This window comes from Mirounga leonina, unplaced genomic scaffold (assembly GCF_011800145.1).
Source record: "Mirounga leonina isolate KUSES-001 unplaced genomic scaffold, KU_Mleo_1.0 Mir_92, whole genome shotgun sequence".
NCBI lineage: Eukaryota > Metazoa > Chordata > Mammalia > Carnivora > Phocidae > Mirounga > Mirounga leonina.
The window spans coordinates 9,499,498-9,527,408 of NW_023270852.1; the positions used below are offsets into that span (position 1 = coordinate 9,499,498).

At 41.2% G+C, this 27,911-nt stretch overlaps 1 protein-coding gene across 1 annotated transcript in view; it reads right to left on the reverse strand.

The window, feature by feature from the left end:
- SYT9 (synaptotagmin 9) overlaps nt 1-27,911 on the reverse strand; it is a 150,537-nt gene that overhangs the window by 102,079 nt on the left and 20,547 nt on the right. The window lies entirely within an intron of this gene.

Here is a 27,911-nt window from a genome sequence, read left to right on the forward strand (position 1 = left end):
TTACCCCAAAGATACAAATGGAGGGATCCGAAGGGGTACGTGCACCCTGATGTTTATAGCAGCAATGTCCACAATAGTCAAACTATGGAAAGAGCCAACAGATGAATGGATAAAGAAGATGTGGTATATATATACAATGGAATATTATGCAGCCATCAAAAGGAATGAAATCTTGCCATTTGCAACGACATGGATGGAACTGGAGGGTGTTACGGTGAGTGAAATAAGTCAATCAGAGAAAGACATGTATCAGATGATCTCACTGATATGAGGAATTCTTAATCTCAGGAAACAAACTGAGGGTTGCTGGAGTGGTGGGGGGTGGGAGGGATGGGGTGGCTGGGTGATAGACATTGGGGAGGGTATGTGCTATGGTGAGCGCTGTGAATTGGGTAAGACGGTTGAATCACAGACGCGTACCTCTGAAACAAATAATACATTATGTGTTAAAAAAAAAAAAAGAAGATAGCAGGAAGGGAAAAATGAAGGGGGGAAATCGGAGGGGGAGACGAACCACGAGAGACTATGGACTCTGAGAAACAAACTGAGGATTCTAGAGGGGAGGGGGATGGGGGATGGGTTAGCCTGGTGATGGGTATTAAAGAGGGCACGTACTGCATGGAGCACTGGGTGTTATATGCAAACAATGAATCATGGAACACTACATCAAAAACTAATGATGTAATGTATGGTGATTAACATAACATAATAAAGAAAAGTCAATACTTAAAAAATAAAAAAATTAAAAATAAATAAAAGAGCAAAGAAATGATGCTATACACACACTTAAATTCCAACAGTTCCAACAAAACATGGGAGGCAGAAGAAGGAAGGAAGTAAAAACAAATTGAATGTCCTATATTGTTAGCATGCAGAGATTATCAATGCTTCAACTTGATATTGATAAGGAAGTACAGGTAAAAATATGTATATAAAATATTTAAGGGGGACTTTGATTCATAATGGTACATCTGATATATATATTAATATCCTCTCCTTCTTGAGACTCCCATTAAGTGATAGGACGTAAATGAAAAAATATAAATGACAATCACAAGGAGTACAGCACAAGACAATCGACAAACTAAAAAACTTTTCTGGAAGACTGTATGTAGATAGAGAAGCAGCAGAGGATGCAGGGGGCAATACACCGAAGGGGTAGGCAACCTGACCTGAGCTCAGCCTCAGGACACAGACATTTCCAGTATGGTGGCAGCTAAGATTGAGATATGGAGCTAAAAATGTGGGCATGGATTGAAAATCTTCAACAAAATATTGTTCAGTCTGTCTAGGGAGAAACCAAGGCAACTAGTGTGAGAATTAGTGTCCAAGAGCCAAATCCTCCACATTCTCACAAAAAAATGTAACCCTTTAAGTCCCCTTAAAGTAAATTTTGCCTGGTGAAATATCACCCACAGATACATAGCCTCATAGTTAGCTTTTCTACCACTTCATTATTAAGTATGACTAAGCTGCAAAGAACCACCAGCCATGTAAGGAAATCTTACAGCATCCAGATCAATGTATAAAAGCCAAAAAGAGGTTCCCAGAGAATACAGATAAATCAGGGAGGAAAAAAGAATTTTTCATTCACAGGATATTTCCATAAGGTTTTTGATCCATTAAATCAGAGTAGACTACTAGTAAATGAATGAAGAATAAGACAGTGTTCTTAGAAGTAAAATAGCATGATTGCTGAAATATATTAAAAATTTCATGGAGGGGGTGGGGGGATGGGGTAACCAGGTGATGGGTATTAAGGAGGGCACGTGTTGTGATGAGCACTGGGTGTTATACACAACTAATGAATCGTTGAACACTACATCACAAACTAATGATGTACTATATGCTGGCTAACTGAACATAATAATAATAAAAAAAATCTTTCCCCCTAGGAAAGAGAGATATCATAGAGGGTAAAGAGTTTCTGATTCAGTAGGTCTGCCTAAGAAGTTCCTAGGTTCTGCCGCTGCTACTGGTCTGGAACACACTCTGAGAACTGCTTGGCCTGTTGTTGAACTTCAATGAATGAACCAACTAATATGTATAAAGTGCAGAAAGGCAAGAAGAGAAGTCACACCTCCTCTGACCTCAAGAAGCTTAGCTTCTGGCTAGAGAACTGCAAACTGCATATTCAGGAACCATAAGCAACAAAGTGCAGAATCTGATATCTATGGAAATTCTAAGAGGTGATGCTAAGTAGACTATGGACCACTCAGTCGGCCACTCTGCAGACTACTTAGAGATGTATTTTGGTGTTAAAATGCTCTTTCTTGTATGATGTGACCGTGACAGTAAATGAGTTACATTTTAACATCAGTATTAGCAAAGTGAAAGGTTGATAGCCTATGTCAGCCCCTTGATATTTTTTTTATGAATCAAGAAGTCTGAACAAAGATGAGTGGACAAGGATGGATATCTTTTATAGGTTTGACTTGGAAGGAAAACTGTGCTGATGGACTCAGAAGATCATTATTATAATGATTATCAAGATTTTCATTTTAGGGAGCTGTTGCCCATGGGATCACCCTGGCCCAACTAGTGATGGGAGCTGATCGAGAAATATTTTTCATTTTTGTCTCCTGGATGGACAATTCTTACATTTCAGGTTTCTGAAAAGATTGCAGAAGAACAAGAAACAGTTGCTTGCCTGTGTGCCAACTCAAAAGCTAATCCTTGCATTTGTTTTCCCTTAGTTCCTGTTTCATCTCTCTGTCCCTCATACCTTCTCTCTAGGATCACATTTCCAGTAAGCTATCTGCACACAATCCTTTTTCTCCATGTAATATTGTGATTTATAATAACAAATATATATTGGAAAAAAATGTAAGAGAGGGTAAAGTCAAGTAACATCTGCCTGAAGTGGACCAAACTAAGACAACAGGAAACTTAAGTGAAAGATAGGAGATACAGACTATGCATTCAGAAGGTCTAATATCTACGTTTTCCAGAAAGTGAAGACAGAGAAAATGAAGGTAAAAACCATCGATGAAAAAAATTTTTCATTCCCTAGAACTGAAGGACAAATTATAGGAGTCCACCGAGCACCTACAATAAAATAACCCTACTTTAGACACATTATTGTGAAATTTTGGAACAAAAAAAAAAATTAGGGAAAAATCACAAAAGCTTGAGAGACAAAAATAATATGAACACAAAGAAATTAGAACCACACTGGTACTGGCCTTCTCATAAAAAAACACCAAATAATGGAATAACACCTACAAACTTCTGAGGAAAACTTGTACTCAGGTTAGAGTTCTATACGCAATCATACTGCCAATACAGTATAAGGGCCAAAAACATCAGCAAGATTACTTTCTATGCACCTATCATAGGAAGTTACTTGAGGATAAATGTATGAGATGAAAACAGGAGAGAAGAAGACAGCATGTACAGGAGAAGTGGCAACTCCGCTCAGAAGACCAGCGATGGCTCTCCGTGAGAGGTTAGTGATGCACCTAGAGAGGAGTCAGTCCAGCCTGGAGCAGGAAGACAGAGCTCAAGGGAGGAGGCCTCCTCACATAAAGAGGACTTGAAAATAAATAAACAACATTATGGAGAGTTTAGCTTCTAATGACATTATTACTTGTCTTTGAATAAAGAGAGAGAGGGGCGGGGGAGAAATTAGGTATTCCAGGAGGAGAACTCTTTGGGAAAAGGAAGAATAATCACAGCATACCTTTTGGTTCTGTACTAGATAAAATTTTATATTCATGATAACATGAACACCATTTATTGATTTTCAACCCTTAGAATCAAGCAATAGACAAAGCATGGAAGATATAAGTACGATGGTGGAACAGAATGCAAATTCAACTCTGACAATTTAAATTAATAGAAAAGATGTCAGATATTAAGAGGTAGAAAGAGGCAAGAAGCTAATGGCAAGATTGAAGGTTGCCTTCCAAAATGAGGGAAACAAGACATACTATCTACAATTGATAGACACCTGTACATATCGATATTTTCATGCTAACAGTATTTATTTTTACATTAAAAACCATGCAGAGATACAGCAAGCCATTTCTGTGGGGATGAAATTAGAAGGGACTTTCACTTCCATATTAACTTCTTACAAAGAACAAGTGTTACTGAGAAGAAAAAAAAAGAGATTTTTCAAGCTACTATAGAATGTAAAGCATATATGGCTTAGTACATTCTGGTGAGCTTGGGTCTATAATCCCAAAGCATTTCTGAAAACAGTCCTTATTTACTTCTGCTCCTTGGTATATAAGGAACAAATGAATGAAAATCTTGATAATCATTATAATAATGATCTTCTGAGTCCTTAGCACAGTTTTCCTTCCAAGTCAAACCTATAAAAGATATCCATCCTTGTCTACTCATCTTTGTTCAGACTTCTTGATTCATAAAAAAAAATATCAAGGGGCTGACATAGGCTATCAACCTTTCACTTTGCTAATACTGATGTTAAAATGTAACTCATTTACTGTCATGGTCACATCATACAAGAAAGAGCATTTTAACACCAAAAACAAATGGCCTTCCCTTAAAATACTGTATTGAACTTTATGAATAAAACCATTCCACTGTCCTTATTTTGCCAGTTTGCTTCAGACCTGTGAGAGCCTCACAGAGGATACCCAAGGCACCAGAGATTGAGAACCACCGTCCTAGTCTCTCACATGTCAGTCTGGCCTCATCTCTACTTCTTACGGCAACAAACACAGCTCAGGGCAAAACAGGGAAAGGGATGATGTTTTTGATATCTACCCCAGCCTTCCTATCCCAAGCTCTCCTCTTTCAACTGCGCTCCCAACCTCGTGTTATCCCAGAGGACTGGAATTTTTGAAGAGATTACTTTGTCACCTAAAGATTTCGTGTCTGTGTCTAGTCCTCTCCTGCCCAGAGGAAACGGACAATGAGGACACAGAGGAGCCCGTCGATGCTCAGGATGAACGAAATGTGGTATTTCCAGGGTAGGAGAAGGAAGCTAGGGAACACAACTGAGAAGGGAAGCAAAAAAGATCAGAACCAGAAAAATGGTGCTGAGCACTGGGCCTGAGATGGAGTGTGACATAAAAAAGAAGAGGAAAGTCATGGTCAGAAGCTCAGATGATAGGACCTGGCTTAAAAGACTGGTGCAAAATGAAGTAAGGCAAATGGCTTGAGGTCACTGATACGCTCATCCACATGCGACTTACCTTTTAATAAAAGGATTAGAGGCGGCCTAAAAATATATATACCACCCTGGGTGCCTGGGTGGCTTGGTCAGTGGAGGCTCAGGTCATGATCAGGGTTGTGAGATCCAGCCCCGCATGGGCTCTGCACTTGGCAGGGTGTCTGCTAGAGATTCTTCCTCTCCCTCTGCCTCTGCCCCTCCCCCTGTTCATGTGTGCATGTGCATGCTCTCTTTTCCTCTAAAATAAATAAATCTTTAAGAAATACACACACACACACACACAGCACAGTAAGATAAACTTGGTGAAGAAATCAGGAGTGAAGAAAAATAAAAGTAAAATGAAGCTGAAGTCAGGGGCAAGGTACATAGCCAAAAAACATGCATGAAGCTTTGTAAAGTCGTCAGAAGTAGCTACAGAATTGGCTCCCAACATCCCACTTGTCAGAGAGAAGAATGAAACATAACTAATTATGTGATTCAGCATCCAAAACACTCTACAATTAAGAAACATTTGAGACAAGGAAAATTTTAACTAGCAATGTAATGATATTAGAGATTACTGTTAACTACTTTCTAGATAGAATAATTATATTGTGGTTATGTTATGTAGATACATATGAAAACATTCAAATGATATCTGGAATTTGTTTCAAATTACAGATGAAACGAGATTGACCACGGGTTAATAGTTGTTGAAACTGAGTAATGAGTCCGTGGAGTTTATTATATTATTCTCTCTACTTCTGACAATTTCTTAATGAAAAATAAAAAACAAAACGTCTCTTGGTCAGGAAAAACGTGGATCCCTGACTCCAGTCTTAGATTTTCTTTTTTAATAGGTCTTGGGTGAAGAACTTTAATCTCCATTTCTAATAAGCATCTCAGATTTCAGATTAACCTAATGCAGATGGTATATAGATAACACCAAGGAGACCTGATCAAGTATATATATACTCTGTATACATATGGAGTACATACACACACACACACACACAGGTTCAGAACACAAGACGCCTTCCTAATCCTAATACAATTGTGTCTTGAGGGCCTAATAAAGATAACACTGGGAAATTTAGTTAGACAGTCAGGCCATAGAGAACTTGAGGCTATTGCCTGGTGCCTTGTAGGGAAAGCAGTAATGTGATTAGATGGAGGAAACAGGCAAGCCCAGACAGCGCTGGGGACGAGCTGTCAGGGGTTTCAGGGAACGGAACCAACATGGAAACGCTGTACTACAAGAAACCTCAGCGATCCCCCACAACAGCCCACGTGAGAATCACCTCATCAACAATCCCTTCCCTGTGACCATGAGGCCTTCATTTCAATACTTTATTTACTGTCTTTTTAACCTTAATACAATAAACATGTATTACTCTATAATGTAAAAAGATAATAATAATAGTAAAATGGTTGTGTTAAAAAATCACAGCATTCTGGAGTTATCCAGTGAAGGGGAACTTAGCCCCGTACACACCTCAATAGCTCAGGGGGCATCTTCCGGATGGTGACCCTCAGGCATCTTGGATAAGAAGCATATAATAGATTTTAGGCTACAATTAGATGTGTTGGCGTTTAAATGACTGCACTTAAGTTGTCTGGGAAATGCAATCTTGCAGACCTTTCTCTTTAATTATACTGCGAGCACCATAGCACAGTATTAGGAGCATGTGTTCTAGAATCACAAGGTCAAGGTCTGCAGCCCAACATCCGTGGTGTAATGTTACTTAGATCTCTCCTTATCTTGTTTCTCTTTGTAACACTGGGATGATTATAGTATTTACCTCTTGGGATTGTAGTGAGTGCTTAGAAAGGTCCTGGCATTCAATAAATTAAGTTACTGTTCTTTGTTTTTTCAGGATTCAGCCACTCCATATCCAGACTTATTCTTATGCCAAAAGGTGGTCAGCTTGGTTAATAAATAGGGAGACCTCCTGTAGCTTGATGAAATGGGCTGACAACAAGCAAACATCAGGTGCCTAGTAGGTGCATATTGAGCTGAATTACCGAGGACAGGAAAAGGAGCTCCTACTGAGCACCTGGTGTTTGCTAAGGACTAAACAAGGGTACAAAATAAATAAAATGAGCTCTTGCCCTCAGGGAACCACTAGTCAAGAGAATTTCGACAATGCTACTCACGATTCACAGAGTGCTACGGGAGCCCAAAAGTGGGGACTACATAGCCCAATCTGGGTTTTAGAAAAGGCTTACCATAAAAGAGGAATGAGCCAAGTCCTACTTATAACCACTTCTCTTATACAAAGATGAAACTCAGGTCACTTGACGATGTGGCCAAAAGACTTCACCAGAAGAAAGGCCAGGGCTTCTGTGTATGGTTACCCATGTTGTATAGGGCACAAGTGCTCAGCTGTACATGGAGGCCTCAGGAAAGAACTGGAATGTTCCAACAGCTCCAGGACCAGCTTTGCCACCATTTATAATTTGTGACCTTGGGTAAGTCACTGCCTCTCTCTGGTCTTTCTCATCTGTCCTAAACGTCCTGGGCATGGCTCTCGCATTCTGTGGTTCTTGTGAAAATGCCAAACGACCTTGAGTTCACAGTAATGTCTGTGTCCAGAGCTAAAGCCATTATAATAATTCCCATTAGTGACCACAAGCCAACGAGTGCAGTCCAACTGGAGGCTATGGTTTAGGGCCGTTCCTACTTTTCATTCTTGCAGCAGACAGGAGGTTCTCTTAGCACTAGCTCATGATGCAAATTGAAAGGATTAAGGAGCATTAACTTGGGCCTGCGGGGGCCATACATTAAGGTACTGAGCCAGATAAACAGAGCGCTTCGCTGCCTTAACCCTAAGAAGCCCATGGACTAGGAAAATGAATTGGAACATGGAAATTGGCACTAATTGCATTTTCCTGTGATTGACATAAAAGGTTGGGCATATTTAGTAGGACTGTGTCTCTGGCCCTCAGATCCTTTCCTCAGAAGGCTGCCCAAATGATTCTGTCTGTGTTAACCAAACAGCTGGCCTAAAATTAGCGTTGAGAGAACACTTTCTGTTGCACCTTCTATTTGCAAAGTGCAGCCTCATCAGTGTGACCAGCTCCTCCTCACACCGCCATCACCCCCTCTGCCTCGGCCACAGGGGCTGCTCAGAGGACACTGTGGCTGCCGCCGCAAACACCCACAGCTAGGTTTTGCCTCTCGTACCCCTGCCCTTCCCATCCTGTGGCACCCGAGCCCCTGCTGTCTGCACAACAGGAAGGCTCAGGAATTATCATCAGGTTTGCCACTGGGCTCCCAGGATCTTTTTACTCTCTACAGAAATTATTTAATTGGAAACAAAATCTACTTAAGAAAATATTTTACTACCCACTGTAGCTTCATTGGAAGTGCCTGCAAATCTACAATGTTCTCTGTAGCATGGGATTCTGGCCTGTGCAGAGTAATTGGAAACACTCAGATGTACTTAGATTCCTGCAAAATGATAGAAAATCTGACGAGTAGGGTTTTAGACAATGGGGACTTTTTGCCTGAAAAGGACACCATGAAACGGAACTGAAGAATACGTGGGGGAACTGGGCACAAGCCAAAGAGGTCGGCAACCTTCCTTGGTCGTGTCTGTGGAAAATGGGAGCCCCAGCCCTCCCAGAGCAGGAGGATAGGGGTCAGCAACTGAAGACCTGATGTTCACTTCTTTTATCTCCTGTGAGACTCTGAGCTGCCTGCAACCTCTCCTGGGCCATTTTTTTTTTTTTACTTCTAAAAAGGGTGAGGGGAGAAATTCCTTCTTGCCTGGCTCTTTTGAAAGTTAGGTGTCCTTGCATATATATAAAAGCCTCCCATATGCTTTCACAGTGTTGTTTGAGATTCTTCTTCAGCCTGGCATTGCTGCATTGACCTAATAATTCATACCTCCCACAGGACCCCTTCCCAAACTTCCTCAGTCCCAGTCATCTCCTAGACCAGATCTGGTCTTGCTTTGGTCCAATTAGCATTTAAATCTCTCCTCTACCCTGTGGAACAAGATCAAAAGGTTGCTGACGACCTCTGCCTTTGTGAACCAGCATTTAGAAAAACCTCATAAAGCAACGTGGAATGTTAGAGTGAGAATGCTTCTTCCCAGTCCTGGCTCCCATGAGGAGTGACTTTTCCCTAAATGCTCCTGGTCACTATCCTACCTCTTCCTTCTCCACTCAGAGGTGAAGCGGGTTGCTCGATCAGAAAGCATCTTCCGTTTACCACCCCAAATCCATCCCCTTCCCTCTCTTGCTCACTTTTGGGACGTGGAGTGTGACCCATGTGGACTATATCCAGGAGGTGCCCTGCCTTGGCTTCTGTTGAGTTCGGCCCTGACAGGAAATCAGAGGGTGAGGAGAGAATGAAGTGATAGTATGTATTACGCCGGCTTTCTTCCGGGTAGGTTACTGTGCTGCAGGCGTCCCTCTAACTGAAAGCCACAGCCCCTTTTCTGGATTCTTTCAGGCCCATGGGTGGCGATGGCTCCCTACCATTTCAAGCACTAAAGTACTGTACTCTCCCTTGCTGGTTTCCCTGCATCCTGACCATGTCTTTGTAAAAAAGTCCCTTATTAAGCTCTCCTCAAATTACTGGGTTTGACCACGGTGCCCGTTTCCACTGGGACCCAGGCTGTTATGCTGTAGAATGAGCTGTTTGCTATTCTAGGCCCTACCTCTCGTCACCTGAGTAACCTCGGGGAACCTGAACTCATATTTGAGCCTGAGTTTCCTAATATATAAAATGAGATGCAATGAGATGGAAGGGCCCTTCCAGATCTCACATTCTTGAAGTGAGAGGAATTTTATATCTAAAGTCTGTCCTACAACTTAGCATGATGTCTGGCACACAGGAGGCGCTCGATGTTTGATGAATGATAAAATTCTAAGCTGTGTATCATTTCCATTTTTATATCTACTAAAAAATGTGCTTCAGGAAAAGAAACTGCCAAAGAAGTCGTGTGTTTCAGTATATATAGAGTGAGCGTTAAGATAACCTTTTCATCGTGATTGAAAATGGTACAGTATTTCATGCTTCTCCGAACATTTAAGACTCCACAGAGACCGTGTGGTGCAATGGAAAGAGCATGGGCTCTGCAGACAGGCATCATTTCTTAACTTCACCATGCCTGGTATTGAGCTGCCTTGAAGGTATTATGTAACCGGGGGTAGAGTGACCCGTACAGAGTGTGTCAGAGAAACTACATTTTCAGGAGACACTCTTGCGGCAAGATGATGTCTCCAGATAGGCTTGCTTTTAGGGCAACACCAACCCTAGAAGCACCTCTCCTAAGAAACAGTTCCAAGCCACGGGCTGCTTAAAGTCAGAACAGAGAGCCAACTGCTGGCTCCAATTCTTCCCTATTTTTTTTTTCCCTTCTGTCTGGTTTGAACGCTGGTCCAGGGCTAAAAACACAGGCTCTCTTCCAACATCCAAGCTCTTACTAGTTTGGACTTCTATACCTGAAACCCTAATGTATCCCCCAGGTCATGGATCTGCCTGTGCAAGCACAGTCAGGCTCAAATGACTGGCAACTGGTTAAAAGCGTGAGCTCTCATGTCTTTGTATGCAACTGGTAATTTTCTACAAATTATATGTTTTTAAGTCAATTTCCTTTCCGTAAATATTTCATGCTGCTGAAATGAAGACGGTTTCTCTTAAATCATTCATTTTCATTAGTAGTTATGCATAGAAACTGGCGTCTATTCAACATCAGAATGATTAATAACACTGGTATATAACCCAAAAATGTAGTAATTGTTCTAAAAAGCACTGGCTATAAAGAAAAAATATACTTTAGATTTCAATAGAAATTACTGTTAACTCTAACTGGAAGATACAAAGAATACCAATGCTTCTCAAAAAGGATCTCCTTAGGCCTGCCTCTCCTTGACTCACAGAAATTCTGCCTCCCAGGCAGTGGACAGAACTACAGCTATAAGCAGGCACGAACGTTTTCTCCTAAGACATTTCTGCAGTCCTCACTTCTCTTTATATTGGGTATTCTCTTTTTCGTATTGTGGTAAAATCCTGCATAAATGGAAAATTTACCATTTTAACCATTTTTATGCACAGTCTTCAGTGGCATGAAGCACATTCACACTGCGGTGCAGCCATCACTGCTGTCCATCTCCAGAACTTTCTGTGATCCTGTACCGAAATTCCGCACCCATTACACAATAACGTCCCACTCACTTCTCCACCCCTCCCCCCAGCCCTCCGGCAGCCACAGCTCTATTTTCTATCTCTATGACAAACCAAATCGTTTGCTTCACTTTAATGAAAGTTGGTCACTGCACAGGCTCTGCACCTCCCTCAGCAGAGGGAGCGAAAAGACAATGCCAGGCAGAGAGCCCAGGCAGGTGGCTACCCAAATGCTGAGTAAACGGGAGAGCCTGGGGGGACATCCCACATGACGCTTCAGAGACTTAGGTGGGAAAGGGGGCCACAAATAAGTGTTTCACTAACATTCTCCAGGTCCTTGGACCCTGGATGGAATGGGCTCTCCTGCGGCTGCACAGAACTTCCCCCACTCTTCTGGCATTCATCAGCATCCTGTATCACTAGCAGTCCAAGCAGCATCGCCATAAGACACTCTAATCCAACGGGGGCCTGAGATAGGAGAGGTGTTTTGCTAAAGACCAAAAATGTGAGTGCTGGAGACAGGAGTAATGAACACTCCAAACAGCAAGCAGAGAGGGCAGGGCTCTCACACATAAAGGGGCGGAAGAAATTGAGGCTAGATCACTAGTGGGAGATCAGGCAGGAGCCCTAAAGACCCAGCAGAGATTAGCAGGCAGACAAGGCCAGGAAAACAGGGTGGGCAGCACTGGAAGAGAGAAACAGCAAGAGCATCAAGTATGCATTAGTGGGATGACACGAGTACTAGGTTCAGCTGAAAGATGGCAGAGCCAAAGGAAGTGGCTCATTTTAAGTGGGATATTGTTATCCACCATATTCCCCACAGGAGACTCACAGGAAAATGCAAGAAGTGGGAGGACAGGAGTCCTTCCTACCCTTTGGTAGGGAAAGGATGATGGTCCAGCAGGCCAAGGTATAAAATGCTAAAGTTGCCTCACATAGGCCCATAAGATATTTAAGTGAATAATCAATTAAATGGAAATAAGAATTATTGAAATGATTAGAAAGGATGAGACATTATCGTAAAAATACAAGAATTACTAGGCAAGGAGCGGGTTGATGAAGTTAGATTTCTAACAAATATATCTAACTCCACAGCTTTACTAAATACCGGTAATAGCCAGGCACACAGTCTCCCTCAAATCCTTCTGCCAAAATACTCTTAATGGAGCATCACCCACCCCACAGTTTGGGGTTCCTCCCAGGGTTTCCCAGTGCCCTAGCACTCACTTACTTATTCCCACTGTTATGACTCTGGAGTCTGTGTCAGAAGAGCCTTCGACAATCTTGCAAAATCAAGTCTAGGAAGCATCTTTGCCATTTGCTATGAAGTCATGATGTGAACATATGGACTGCTATATACCACTTGGAAAATGTGGTGCATCAGAGCCTAAACAATTCCACTTCCATAAATAACTTATAAAATACATAAGGAAATGGAATGAAAGCATAAAGTGTTTGGTTGTCTTTATAACTTGCATACTATTTTGGAAAATTCTAGATGTTTGCTGCTTTATAATTTGTTAGAAACTAGAAGGGGGCCCCTATCTCACTGTCCCAAAATGAGAAAGAAAAAATTGCAATTAGATAGCATTACTATTAATCAAGTTAGGTTTAAAATAAGGACGCATACTATCTCAAGGTGAAGGAGGTTATAGTAAGGAGCTTGACCCTCTTCTAAGATAGGGAGCGACTCAGTTTCTGCTCAGATCTTTGAACAGGTAAGGACAGAAACCATAACCACCACCAAACTGAGAAGCCAATGTGGGTAGTTATATCCAATCATTACTTAATTCTTTCTTGGGAAGAAGTAAGTGGACTCTGCTGAAAACCCCTTCTGACTAATGTTGGTCACAGAGTTCTGAACCTTACACTCCTGACTTTATAAAAAGAATCATTAACTTAATACGGGCATTGAAAGGATGAAGAAGCCTGGCTGATCTTCAGCCTCAAAATTCCCGTAAGATAGGGTCTAGGGGTAGTTTGTACTATAGACTATATAGCTCCCAATTCATAATATTAAATCCCAACACCCAATGAATTCAGAGGTGGGCCTTTGGGAGGTGTTTAGGTCATGAGGGTGCTGCCCTCACGAATGGGATTAGTTCCCTTATAGAAGAGACCCCAGAGAGCTCTCTTGCCCTTTCCACCAGGTGAGGACACAGTGAAAAGACAGTCATCTATCAGCTAGGAAGTAGGCCCTCAGCAGACACTGATCTGCCTATACCTTAATCTTGAACTTCCCCAACAACAGGATTGTGAGGAATAAATATCCATTATTTATATGTCACCCGGTATCTGATAGTTTGTTACAGGAATCCAAATGGACTAAGCCAGCTTGGTCCCCTAAGGATGTGGAAATATAACCAAATGGCCTGAGTAAACTCATACAGAGTTGTCTTTCTGTTTCTCGATGCTCAAACTCCATGATTAGATGAGGGGAAGCATGTGGAAAATTATGGTGAAAGGGTCATGTAAAGGGAGAAAAGTATGGAGAAGTGAGAGGAAGGAACACAAGATTCCCCATACTAGACTATTCTGATGTAAAATTTTGCCTTTCAAGACACTAAGAGTATAGGGCAGAAAGAAAACAGCTTCAGAGAAGCTGGGAAACAAAGAGGATTAATCCAGGAGCCAACCCCCCCCTCCAAAAAAGAGAAAATGGAGAAAAAGAAATTCTCTTAAAAATAACATTTCCCAGAGTGAAGGAAAGACATGGTTTTGGATTAAATATCCCAGAAAATGCTGAGCAAGATGAATGAAAAAAAGGCATATATTCAGACACATTGTTATGAAATTTCAAAACCCCACGGCTAGAGAGAACATCATAAAGAGACCTAGAAGCCAGGCACCTTTAGACTTTTAAGCAATTCTGTAATGCAAGAAGACCATGAAACAGTACCTTTAAATATCCAAGAGAAAATTATTCTCATTATAGAATGTATGCTTAGCCAAATCATCCATAAAAATGAGGGCAAAATAAAAGTTTTTTTAGGACGCAAGCATTCAATACCTATGTCCTATGTCCATCTTCTGAAAAATTTACTTGAGGATGTACTCTAAATAAAAAAAAAAAAAAAGGAATTCAAAAAAGAGAAAGTAGGGAAACTAATAAACAGTGTGCTTAACCTTCAAGTGCCAGTGATATGGGGTCCCAGGACATCACCACTGTCTAGATTAGAGAGAATACTTCTAGATGAGAGCAGGAACTCCTGGAAAGAATACCATCAAGAAGAAAGTAGTTTCCCAATACCAGGTATATGATCAAGAGACTGGCTGTTTTTAATAATAAAGTGAAGAAATATTGCTTCCTTTCATTTACATAATATCCTAAGCATTTGGTGATAGCAAATACTACAAAATAGTCGAAGAAACACAAAATGGCATAAATGGCAGTAACAGTCAAATATCAAGCCAATTAAAATACGACAAAATTGTGAACAAGTGATGTCACATCACCAAACACTTTGGATACAAGGAATCGAATCCTTCAAATGGCACAAGATTAACAACATAAAACTCCGTTTCCCTTTCCGAGGTCCAATCCCACTTCATGGCATGGCAGCTACGAAGTTTCACAAAATCACAAAATTACAACGGCAGTTCATGATAGCCCCACCTCTAACAAGGGCCGATGCTGTGATTAGCATCACCGATGTGTTAATTCACTGATCACTACGGAAACCCTATGATGACCACAGTTTAACGGATGAGGAAAGCTAAGTACAGAAAGGTAGCTTGCTGAAGGCTACTCAGTCACTGCCCTCAGTCACTGTCCTCACTCTAACATTACAAGCTAACAACACTTTGAGCTCCAGTGGTTGGTGCCAGTTAACTGAAAAAGTCAGTTAAAGGAAAACACCACCCCCCTTATGCCTCAAATATTTTATCTTAAGGTAAACATTTTATTTTAACTTAAACCATTAATTCACCAACTCTTTGACACAGGGTAAAGTTCTTTTCTTTGAATATGGGTCCTTGGATTATAGCTTCATGTTGTCTTTCTCACATCACAAATACCCACAATACAGTCTGTGTTCAATTCGAGTTTGCTTAAAGTAGAAGAAGAAGTTAAAAGATATTTGCGAGGCAATCTGAGAGGGGAGTCCTCGATTTTTACCATCGTTTTCAGTCTTTCACAGTCACTCCTCCACTCTTAACTTCGGCAGCATTTAAAAATACAACTCACCTGTAGTGAGCCTTACAAAGCGTTCGAATCAGTTTTCCCAGAAACAACAGTTCTTTTTTAGTATTCATATTTCACCAGCATATGTAATATTTAATTAAATTACATAATTGAAATAATAAATACAACCAGAATAAACAAGTTCTGGAACAAAAATAACTGCTTCCTAGGAAGCATTCAGCTTAACTTCTGGAAGCAGAAATAAACAGGAATAGTAGTGAAAAGCCTGCTGTCCCTGAGCACTCAGGCTCTCATGGTATTTACTGAAATGTTTTCTAGAAGAAATGGAAAGCCCTGATAATTCCAGCCAACTAGACAACTGGAAGTTGGTTAAGAAAGCCTCAAATGTACCATAAAACACAGTTTGTTGGTATGTAATATTTAGGAGTAACATATGGTGAAAACATGGATGACTTCACGATTATAATACAGAATATAAGAATTTTACCATCACAGCACAATAACAGCATGATAGCCGACCAATTTATTTTTATCTTACAAAGCAGAGGACCCGGAAATAATGTCTAAGGTTGATACAATAGGAAATGGAAATTTAAATGTTTTTTAGAGTTTAACATATAACAATAAAAGGATCCAAAACATAATAATAAATAAAAATTGGGAATGGGAAAATTCCTCACCCTGTTTACACACAAAGTTTACACAAAAGGCACAAGTATATTATTTACATTGTGAAGGAAATTGCCAGAAACCTAAAACTTGTAGAGTCAATGAAAATGGTCGCCTCTGAGAGTGGACCCACGAGTGAGAAATAAAGCTTTTCTCTTTTTTTTCTCAGTATTGTATGATTTCTTGGAACATTTTTAAATATATATATATATTACTTAGATAATTATAATTAAAAACTGCAAATAAAATGTGGACAAGTTAAATGTAGTACAAATAAAGAACACGATTTAAATTAGGAAGCTGAAACATTCCCAATTCTGGTGAAAGAGGATCATTAAGAACCCAGAAGGGGCTGTCTTAACTGAAACAGATGCCAAAAAACACAGAGAAACACCTGGGAAGACTTCTGCTCTCCGAAACTTCCCACAGAGCTGCCAGGTACCCCTGGGGTGCGGGACCCGGATGGAGTCCCTGGGTCAGCCCCTGCACACAGTGCCCTGGGAGGTGCGAGCTGGAGGAGCAGTAATTAGGCACCGCCTGTCATCACGCACGTGAAGCGCAGGGTGCCTAGCCTTCCATCTGTCTACCTGGCTGGCTCTGTGAACTCACACCTCGACACATACCCGGCCAAAGGGTATTTTATAGAAGCCCTCGGTCGTGGTTCCACTTTTTGCCCTGAACCAGAATAGATCCACAAAGAGAGCATCTATGAACGTGGCTTTGGCTTGAAGAGAAAACTAGAAAGATCGTGTCAATACTGTAAAATGGGTTCAGGGTCTCCCTCCAGCCAAAAGATTGTTGGGTTTCATTTTATGTTTTTTATATGATAAAAAAATTTTTTTCATTTTATAAATGTAAAACTTTATTCCAGTATTAGGAGAGAAGCTTTCTTACCCCAACTAAGAATCGGGGGGGTGGTGCCCTAAGAATTTTAACTTGAAGTATTTGGGAGCCTGTAGAAGATTTCTTATGACTGAAATAGCAGCCAAGTTGCTGGATTATATAGCCAATTTCCACAGCAGGCAAGAACAAGTAGCAACTTAAAGCAGTTTTGCGTTTACATTTGTTAGGCGAAAGTCTGTTTAAGTAGGTCCCAGTGCCATAATTACAAGGGTCAGTACAGAGAATATTGATAGAGCCTAGGTCCCTACAGTGGGAAATTCAAACGCACTTCAGGAAATGCTCTTGGGGAGGATTAAATTATTCAACAATGTGCTTGTAAGCATAACAGTGAGAAAACAGGAAGAAAGGATATGGTTGTGCACTGAAGGCATATTACTTACTCCCTGACTATCCAAAAATTCTATTAAAGAAAACAGCACTGCACAGAACTGTCAGTTTTAGTAAGAATTTAGGTAAAAGTGCAGCTCAAATCCTAATTATCTTTGGATATTGAGGCAGATAGCCTCAAACTTCCAGCTCCAAAAACTTACAAATTGCAAACAAATTCTATATCTGCCTTTGGGCAAATGACTCCAAAAATCTACTCTAACGCCCACAGCCAGGCTGCCATTAGATTTTAATAACGAACTGACTGCCCGTTTACAGAACAGGTGTAGAAGCAAATGGAAAAGAAAGAAATAATAATATCAGAACATACTTGTATTCAGAAGGTCTTCCTGACTGGAGAGTGTCAAAATATCAAAAACAGTTTTGCTGGAATCAGTAGGATGCAACACAAGAGAGGTACCCTTACATGTCAGAATATCTATTGAGGCAAAACGCGAAGCTGGCAAAGAACATGAGTCGTAAATAGTTTCCCAGACATGACAGGGGAAACCTGTTCTATTGGATCTGAACTCATCTGTTTAGGAATTCCTCTTCACTCTGATGCCCAGGGGCGGGACACATTTGTCAGGCATGTTATTGCTATGCTCTGGCTTAGAAGAGCTGCATTTTATGCAAATATGAAAAGGTACCTGACTATCTTATCTGTACTCCTGCATAAAAGCAGGAACATAACCAAGTAACCAATCTGCAGGGTCAGAAAATTTGCCCCTGTTCAGCAGTAGGCTAGAGCCAGCTCACAGAGCTCATAAGGGCCAATCGTTAAATTTTTAGGGATTTTTGAGAGCTGGTTATTAAACTCAGCCATTATTTTAAAATTAAATGACATAAACTTACAACTGTATAAATTATATTGAAAACAAAAGTAATAAATATTCAAAAGCTGTCATCTCCTACCCGTTTTACTCCATTTACTATTATCTGTGTTCCCAAGATTATTTAAATATATTTCATCCGTATGGTGGAAATACTATATAATGATGTACTACTGCTCATGCCTTCCCAACTCCGAGTTCAGTGATGTCATACTGGTAGGTTGAGATGGGCCATGGTAGAAGCATTTACACCATGGAGATTTCAAACACGACAAATCAGCACTTGATTTATTATTTTGCTGATGGACTAGTCTTAAGAAAGTGATGGAGAAAATGTCAATAATAAAGATTAAAAGTGTGTCATGTCTATAGCCATTATGTTGTGAACAGCACAACAGATTAAAGATACATTCTTATTACCGGATTCAACAAAGAGGCTGCTCCCGTTATTGCAGAATGAGTGATGTTAGGACATTTGTCACTAACTGTTGTTCACTTCCACCTTACTCGCTAACATAAATGAAACTATCAACCACCAATGCATGTTGGACCCACACTTATTTGTCAATTGCAATCAAAGGTTGCTATGGATACAGATGTTTGACAAAAATCACGGAAAGCATTCTGGAAGGGTCGATTGTAATGTAATCAATAAAGTATAATGTGTATTATGAATTGTGTGCTGCACACCCTTTATATCAGTAAAATTTATAATAAACTTATGTGTGTATTCTTATGCACATGTTTTTAAATCTGTGCGTTAATGGTTGTTACACACAGAGCAGCACCCCAATTTAGGCATCAAGGAGACTGACTTTCTTAAGGAATTGTACAGAGCTAAATTTCTTCAAGTATGCCCCCACTGCTCTTTACATAAGGTCTTTACCTGAAACAGAATTCTTATTTTAGTGCTCAAAAGATTTGCCTCATCAGCCCTACTTTTGCAGCATAAATGGGTATCACCAGATGGCAACAGAGTTGGGTCTGACCCTGGGCAATTAGATATAGAGGAAGATTGGAAATTTCTGGGTCATAACCATATACAAAAAAGGAATCTGCTTATAAAACAACTAAAAAAATGCCTATACTTCTCTAACTGGGTAACTTTCTTGACAGAAAGCTTATCTTTAAAGCAATAGTTCTGAAATGAGCTTATCTTTAAAGCAACAGTTCTGAAATTTGTGTGTGCTTGATAATTGCCTGGGAAGCTTGTTAAAAGTATAGATTCCTGGGCTGTGCCTCCAGAGGTCCTGATTACGGGTGAGGCCCAGGAATCTACATTTAAATGAGCACCCCCAAATATCTCTGGAGGCAGGTGGCTCCCGGCTCCCTGTTTGAGGAATGCAGTGTTAGGGGGCACTCTGAACACAGTAGCTTATCGAGGCTCCCCACTCTTTCTCAGGAAGACTCTACCTGGCTCCATCATGCTGGCCCCAAGAGGTAGTACTGTCCTGTTCCTGCTTTTCTCCGCAGCTGACAGGAGCCTCACCTTACACACCCTTTCCCCAACTCCGTTTCTTTGTTCTTAAAAGAACAAAAGAACTTGTGTTGGGTATCATGAGCAGCCTCACGAAAAATCTTGCTGAAGTCAAGAGTGATTCTATCAAGAAAGGATGCACGGGAAGATTAGTATGACTTGGTTTTAATTAGCCAATTCTGGGGCACCTTTTCTTTCCTAGGTGCTCACAAACCATCTGCTAAATTGGCTTAGGACTCTGCCAGAGATGGACACCACGCTCACAAGCCTTCAGTTTCTAGATTCCACATATCCTCCACTGTGAGGCCCGGGCCATCTGCCTGGCTCTCTCTGCTGGTATGGCTTCTGCTTCCATTGGATGTCTCCCTCTCCCCAGGCAGGGAGATGTCTTCCTTCTTGGTTTGATCATAAATTAAAATAATACACTTGAGATTATTCCTTGGAGGTTTCCAAAATACTGATTCATTCTTGCCACCAGCATTCCTAGAAACATCTTTGTGGCATATGCCTCCTTAAAATTCCTGGATTATATTTGCCCGGCCCCTTCCTTTGGGTGCCATAATCCTTTAAATTTGTGCTCACTGGCCCTAGTTTCTAAGATGGTGGCATCTTCCCCTTCTCTTCCACTTTTAAAAGTTGTAATGTGAGACTCTAGAAGATCCTCTATGTTTTTCATTCCTCTTAAGCTATTTGGAATCTGACTACATGAAATTATACCTAGTTCTGTTCACTTAAAATTTGTTCTAAGTTATAGGACACAAGTCCGGCTACATTCAGCCAAATCAAGCCAAATATAGTATCAAGAGAAATCTGATCCAGAACCACCCTCTATAAACCAGATACTAGTGTTGTTGTGCTGGTGCAGTGGGAGTGACGGGCAGCCAGCTTCCCTTTCACCCCGGAAGTCCAAGTGTAGCCAGGACAAGGTTGCAGAATCTCAGGGCTCACTAAAACAGAGTTTCAAAACCACCCTGCAGATTTAAGCACTACAGATTTAAGCTGCAGATTAAGCACTTTAGGACTGACTTTCCTTTGCCATTTAAGTCACGTGCAGCTTTCATAGCTCTGAACGAGTTAACAGTATCATTGGCACAGTGCCTTTTTTGGTGAATCTCTACGTGCCACTGAGACAGAACTGTTCAACTCAAAAAATTCTGGGCATGAATTCCAACAAGTTGATGATGAAATTCTGCAATAGAAACATTTATTTTCACATTGAAAACTCAAATCCAGTATGTACTCTGGGGGAAGGAATAGTAACTTTCAGCTAAGCATACTCTAAATCCTTAAAAAAATTGTCCACTAAGCCATAACGTCCATGTGGCTGACAAAACACATGTTATAATAACACAATTACTTCAGGGCGCCTGGGTGGCTCAGTTGGTTAAGCGACTGCCTTCGGCTCAGGTCATGATCCCGGAGTCCCGGAATCGAGTCCCACATCGGGCTCCCTGCTCGGCAGGGAGTCTGCTTCTCCCTCTAACCCTACCCCCTCTTGCGCTCTCTCTCTCACTCTCTCTCTCTCTCTCAAATAAATAAATAAATAAATAAACTTAAAAAAAATAACACAATTACTTCACCACTGCAAAAAAAAAGTCATTTTATTCTTGTTTCAGAAAACCCTTCAGATTCACACAACACAGAAACCAATGGACATAATCTTCCAGTGGCCCTTTTTCCTTTTTGGTTGTTGTTGACTTGGAGTCTTAATAGGACAACAGGGAAGGTAAGACATGGCATTTTCTGACAAGCAAGTATAAGGAGAATGTTCTATAGCAGAGAGCACACAAGGAACCCCCATCTTGCAGATTTCACTAATATCATTCAGGTTTTGAAAATGCAATTCTGTGTCCTAACTTGATGACAATGACAGGACTTCAGCCAGAAAACACCCATCTTGACAGGTTATTCATTCTTTCTTTCATCTATTCAAGGATTCATCAAGTACTTATTATGCTTTAGCCACTGGATTAGACGAGGGGAATAGAAAGGTGAATAACACACAGTCCTTTCCATCAAAGCATTCTCAATCAAATGAAAGAGGCAGATACATAGACAGATAACATTAAGTGTAGGTACAGTGATAGGGAGAAGAGCACAGAGAATGCACATGAAAGAGACCCAACACTGAGTACTAACAGAAGGATACAAAAGACTCCACTAGAAGGGAGGGGGCAGGAGGGCGGGGAGAGACATTCCAGGCTAAGAGGACAGTTTAAGTAAGGGGGCAGGAAACTGCATGGCACACTCAACTGTTCCTGTAGAGCCAGGTACGGCACATTGGGTGGGTGGAGGAGTCTCATATGTCCTGCTAAGGAGCTTGGACTTGATCCTATGGCTGATTGGAACCAATGAAGAGCTTTTCAAAGGAAAGCAGCAGGGTCACGTCTGCTTTTCAGAAAGACCACTCTGGCTTTGGTGGAGGTTCGATTTGGGTGGTTAACAACAGAGGCAGGAAGTCCATTAGGCGCTCCAGTAATGCAAGAGGGAGGTCTGACGTCTAAAACAAAGTGGTAGTCAGAGAAATGGAGTGGGAAGACAGATTTGAGAAACTAGCTGGAATTGGTGACTGTGGATAAAGGAAGGCAGGAATGTGGTAATAGTGACAGAAATTTCTGGAATGACATCCAGGTTTCTGATTGAGGAGGGATGGGTGTGGTGTCACCCAGCAAGATAAAAAAAATACGGAAATCAGTCTGGGAGCGGGGGTGGGGGGAGGGATCATTTATTCATTCACTCAGTATGTGGGTACCTACTATGTTCCAGAAATTGGTCCAGGTCCTACAAATATAATAGTGAACTAGATAGATAAAGAGAGCTTACATTCTAATAGGGGGAGGCCAACACTAAACAAGTAAAAGTAATTCTATCATATCAATTCAGATATATGTGCTCTGAAGGAAAAAAAAAAAAAAGTCCGGGAAGAAATAGGTAGATATGGGGCCTTTCTGAGAAGATGTTCACTGAGCAGAGAGATTCAATGAAGAGCATAGTAAGCCCCGAGGGACCAGTGGGAAGCATATTCCAGGCAGAAGAACATCAGTGTAAAGGCCAAAATGATGACTCCAGTTTTGGGCATGTTGAATTTGAGGTGACTTTCATCTATCCAGATGGAGACATCCAAGGCAGTAAAATATACAGGGCTGACGTTCAGCAGAGTCTGTGCTAGAAGTGGATTTGGAACTATCAGCATGTTAGAGAGCCTGCTGAATCTTGAGAGTGGAGGGGATGACTTGGGAAAAATGCAGAAAGTGAGAAAAGCAGTGGCCAAGCTAGGTAATTAAGAAACATGAATAGTTAAAGGGCAAATAGAAGAAAAAAAAATCATGAAGAAGGAAGAGAAGAATGGGTTCAGTGTTGCAAAATGCAAGAAAGGAGGAAGCAGTGAACACCATGTCCAAAGGAGCAGCATTCCAATAACTGCAGTGTGGCCGCTAGGATTAGCAATTAGCAGGTCCTTGATGACTGTAGTGAGAGCAGCCTCAGAGAAGTGGTTGGGGAGGGGGGTAGCGTGGAAACTGCATGACAGGGGCTTGAAGAAAACCCAGCAAGAATAAGGCATCTTATGAGAGTGTGGCTGTGAAGAGAGAGACATCATATGGAGAGGGGACAGGCAGCAGAGAGAATATCTACTCTGGGAGAGTCCAGAATCTGTCAAGTCTGGAGAAATCAGCTGGGCAGTGCCAGCAGGCCAGGGGTATGCCCTAAGCTGGAGTGGATGCCATGCATGCTTTGCCAACTGGCTTTGTGCAGCCCTGCCTCGCAAGAACTCATTCTAGCTCATGCCCTGGACTTCACAGGGCCAGGATAGAGCTGTTAGCTCACCTAGCTTTCCTCACTCCAGTGGACTGCAAGAACCTTTAGGAAGTCCTCCCAGATCTCTATGAGGCATTGGGTGTAATGCGAAACACTATAAGCAAAACATAACGAATGATGTTTGTCCGTGGGGTGGCGGGGGGGCTGGCCCTGAGGAAGGGGTTGGGAAGCCTGGGTTTCCTAAGAAGGTGGCCTTATGTGTGGCCTTATCTCTGCCTCCTCTAAGAGAAAACTCCTCAGGGCGCCTGGGTGGCTCAGTTGGTTAAGCGACTGCCTTCGGCTCAGGTCATGATCCTGGAGTCCCAGGATCGAGTCCCGCATCGGGCTCCCTGCTCGGCAGGGAGTCTGCTTCTCCCTCTGACCCTCCTCCCTCTCATGCTCTCTGTCTCTCATTCTCTCTCTCTCAAATAAATAAATAAAATCTTAAAAAATAAAAAAGAGAGAAAACTCCTCATTCTTCATTTATACCATAAGGCATCAGCTCCAGAGTCTAAGATCAGGCCCAGTTCCATGTATCAGGTGGGATGTGGGAGCTGTAGAAGGGAAAACTTGAGTAGTGATGGAAATGAGAACCTCCCCTATATGGGGGGAAAAAAACCAACCACACAAAGTAACATCATAAAAATACGAACTTATAGAGGTATGACCAAAGATTATACAATCAGGACTGGTGTAGATTACAGAAACATGCACGTGGTCAACAAATTCTGAGATATCAGAAGCAAAAGAGAAGCACTAGAAAGCAAAGGAGAGGGCAGGCTCTGACTAATCAAAAGCAGCTCTACACAGCTCAGCAGGAAATAAACTTCCCATAGGACTTCATCTCAAAGGACACAGAAAGTGAGAAATAAAAATAGACTCTCAACATTTTTAGATAAATTCAGCAATCACATAACCACAGTTGTTTCTTAAATGAAATTAGCTGATTTAGAAACACATCTCATCTTGGAGGCTGAGTCTAGGCAGGCTAAGACCTTACTTATCCCCCACCCCCCAAACTCTCACTCATACACTTCCCTTGGGGCCATCCTTGGTCGATGTTTCTGGCCATGGGACTCACTTAGAATGGTACTTCCACTTCTTGGAAAGAAGCCAACCTCCAAGTTCCTGTAAGCAATCCCTATGATACCAGGAGCTGCACACTCTCTATTTTATTCTAATTGCCTTCACTGGAAGTGCATCCGGATTCTCTCTTCCACCACAACTATGTTCTCACACTTTGATCCCGCTTGGATACATATAATAGAGCCATCATTACCCAGCTATGCATACCAAAATATAAAGACAGGCAGAAGGACCAGAATCATGCAAAAAGACACAAGAAAACTGTTGGCAATAACAAAAGTGATCACCACCATAATTTCAAAATAAGATTTGAAATCGCTTTTTCATTTCAGACTCATGTTTATAACTCATATTTAGTACGTACCGCAAACACATATTTCTAAAATTCAACTCAGTCTCTCTCATTCCCTCAACCTGCCCCTTCTTGTGCATTCTGTATGACCTAGCTGCCTAATTCAGAAACCTCAGACTTCCTTTACACCTACCTCCCACTGTACTCCATGCCCTATGGATTCTGTGGTAAGACAGATCACCATTACCACTAGGATAAAATCCCAATTCTTAACATGGCCCACAAGACCCTTACTTACGTTTCTGACTTTATCTCTCGTTACATAAACATCCCCCACTCTAGCTCCCAAATTCAACTCTGCCAACCTTAAACTCACTCAGGCTCCCTAAGGTCACTCCCTACTTCAAATATTCAAGCCTTTGCACATGTTGTTTTCTTTCCTAAAAACTCTTGGTCTGAATGCTTTGCTTGGCCTCACACTTCCATAACATGTCAGAGCTTATTTACTTCTTACCTGGAGATGCTGTTTTTGACACCACTCCTGACAAGTTTGAGTTAGGTGCTCCTCCTATGTGTTTCCATAACACACTGCACTTTCCCTTATTGCACTACGCTGTAATTGCCTGTTTACTTGTCTATATCCTCCACTAGAAGGTCATCCATCTCCTTGAGGCCAAGGACCATGCCTTTCTCAAGCACAATAACTCCAGCACCAAGGACAGCATCCAGCACATGGAAGTTTCACATAGGGTGAATGATTAGCCAGACTACATTACATCCTCATTTATGAAAAGTAGCAGAAAAGAGCCAAAAACAAGTTTGGAGGATAAAATGAAGCAAGGGGGAATAAGACGAAGAAAAAGGAGAGAAAACATTCATGGATAGGGCACCAGAAGAGTGGAAAACAAAAAGAGAGACTAATGGAACAAGTAAGAAAAGGCAAAAAATAAAGGATGGTGTCAAAGTCACTTGTGCAGATTTTCATGAAGCTCAGACAAGTCTTTCCCGAGGGGAGTAATAAGGGAACTAACATTGATTGAGCTCTGAAGGCAGGTCCTGTCCAAATCCATGGTCTCATTTATATCTTACGGTTCCCCTATCAACATTACTATCTTCCTTTTGCAGATAAGAAAACTGAGGCACCAAGAATTTAGGTAACTATCCTCAAGTTACACAAATATAAAGTGGTGAAACAGTCTTTGAACTCGCTTTACATGCACTGCCCAGGAAGTATTGAACTGTAGAACAAAGGCAGATTTGATGGTTAAAAAAGAAAAATTCTAAGCAGAAAATCTTATGAATGAAACCGTGATTTACCTTGTGATAGCTCAGCTCCTGCTTTTCTTCCTTCCTTTCTTACATAGCTCCTCTGAGAGCAAGCAGACTGTCCTGAAGTCAGCATTTGCCAAAATCTGATATGGAACTGATCTCAGGACCATCCATTCTTCCCCAGCCTCCTCTAGGGAAATGTGTGGCCTGCAGGGACCTAGGTCCCATCTCTACAATGAGGTGGCGCTAGCCCCCCCCTTTGCTACAGGCTCCAAATGTGGGCCGGTGGCAGTGCTCCTATCACAACAACCAGTGATCCTGGCCCATGCTACGCGGTCCAGCACTGCCTTTCCTGTTCTAGCAATACCCCCTAAATGTATACTTCTGGAAATGCGTGGTTTGCAGCAGATACAGGTCTCAGCTAAGGCACCCATTGGGACCAAAGGAAAATGCTTTCTAAATTGACATTAAAAATGAGCTTGGAGCTAAAATATATATTGTATGATTTTATATTGGGAAAAAAAAACTGTTCTCTACCTTTTTCCAAACTTCTGTAACAATAAAATAGCTTTGTCATGACAGCATTCACAGATACAAGGGAAAGAAGGCTACTTACTCCTGTAGCTGAACAAAAGCTCACACAGTGGCTATTATGCCTCAGGTTCCTTCATTTTAAATCGTCCCTCTCCAGGTAGAAGCAGAATCCTTACAGGCAGAGCCCTTGCAGGCTTCCCTCATCTTCCCCACTCTTTGAATTTACTAGGCTTTGTAGATTTTTATCAAATATTCTCCACATCTGCTGAGACACACACACACACACACACACATACATATATACACATACATATTTCTTGTGCATCTAAATACCAAAGCCAATACTTTCTCATGGAAGCAGATTTTCACAAGAAATTAATTTTAACTGATTCAATTCATCATCTAACCGTGGTTACCAAGGATACCAAATAGCCAAAATCAGTTGGCTCCAACTTGCTTGTTAATCAGAAGATATTAACAGAAAGCTGTGAAGAATTATTGTTGTCTAAGTAATCTGGCCAGAAACAGTCCCCCCTCCCAATGTCCCTCAGTCCTGAACTCAGTTAAAAACATTCCAGTCTATAATAATCATTAAAAACATGCAAGGTTTTTTTCCAGGATTTGAAATTCAGTGATTAGTATTTAGAAAAATGACCGCTAATGGTTTCACTTTAATTCCCTTCCTGATGAAGCACCAAACTGAGAACGGCTACTGATTTGATCTTATCCATCTGAAAGCAGATGATTCTCACCATAGCAGGTAATTGAGCATTCAGGTGATCTAGCTGAATCTGTCCTAAATCAAACAGCCCAGCAATGTATATGTACTAATAGAGGGTAGCATCAAACAGATGAGCCTAGTACGTGCCCTTGAGGGACAGAGAATTAAAATAAAAACACCCCAAACAAAAAAATGTTTCTCCTTGCTAAAAGGTCAACATGGCTTTTTTAAAAAAGTACTCATAAGATTAAGTTTTATCTAGTCTATAATGTACATCTAAAGAAGAACCAAAAAATTGATACTTTCTCTCCAAAAAGCACAGGCAATCAAGTTTCTTACTAATTAGATTTGTTTACATTTTAAGAATATTAATTACATGTCATTCACTGCAATTATTCTGTCTCATTTTGTAGTTTGTCATTTTGTCTACAATGCCTTTTGCAAAAGAAAACACAGTTGCCACCCAATACCTATTTTTCCCTTTTCCCAAAAAACAATGAAACTTAAATTGCATTTGGAATTTGGGTTGACACCAAAAGACTACATTTCCCAGCTTTG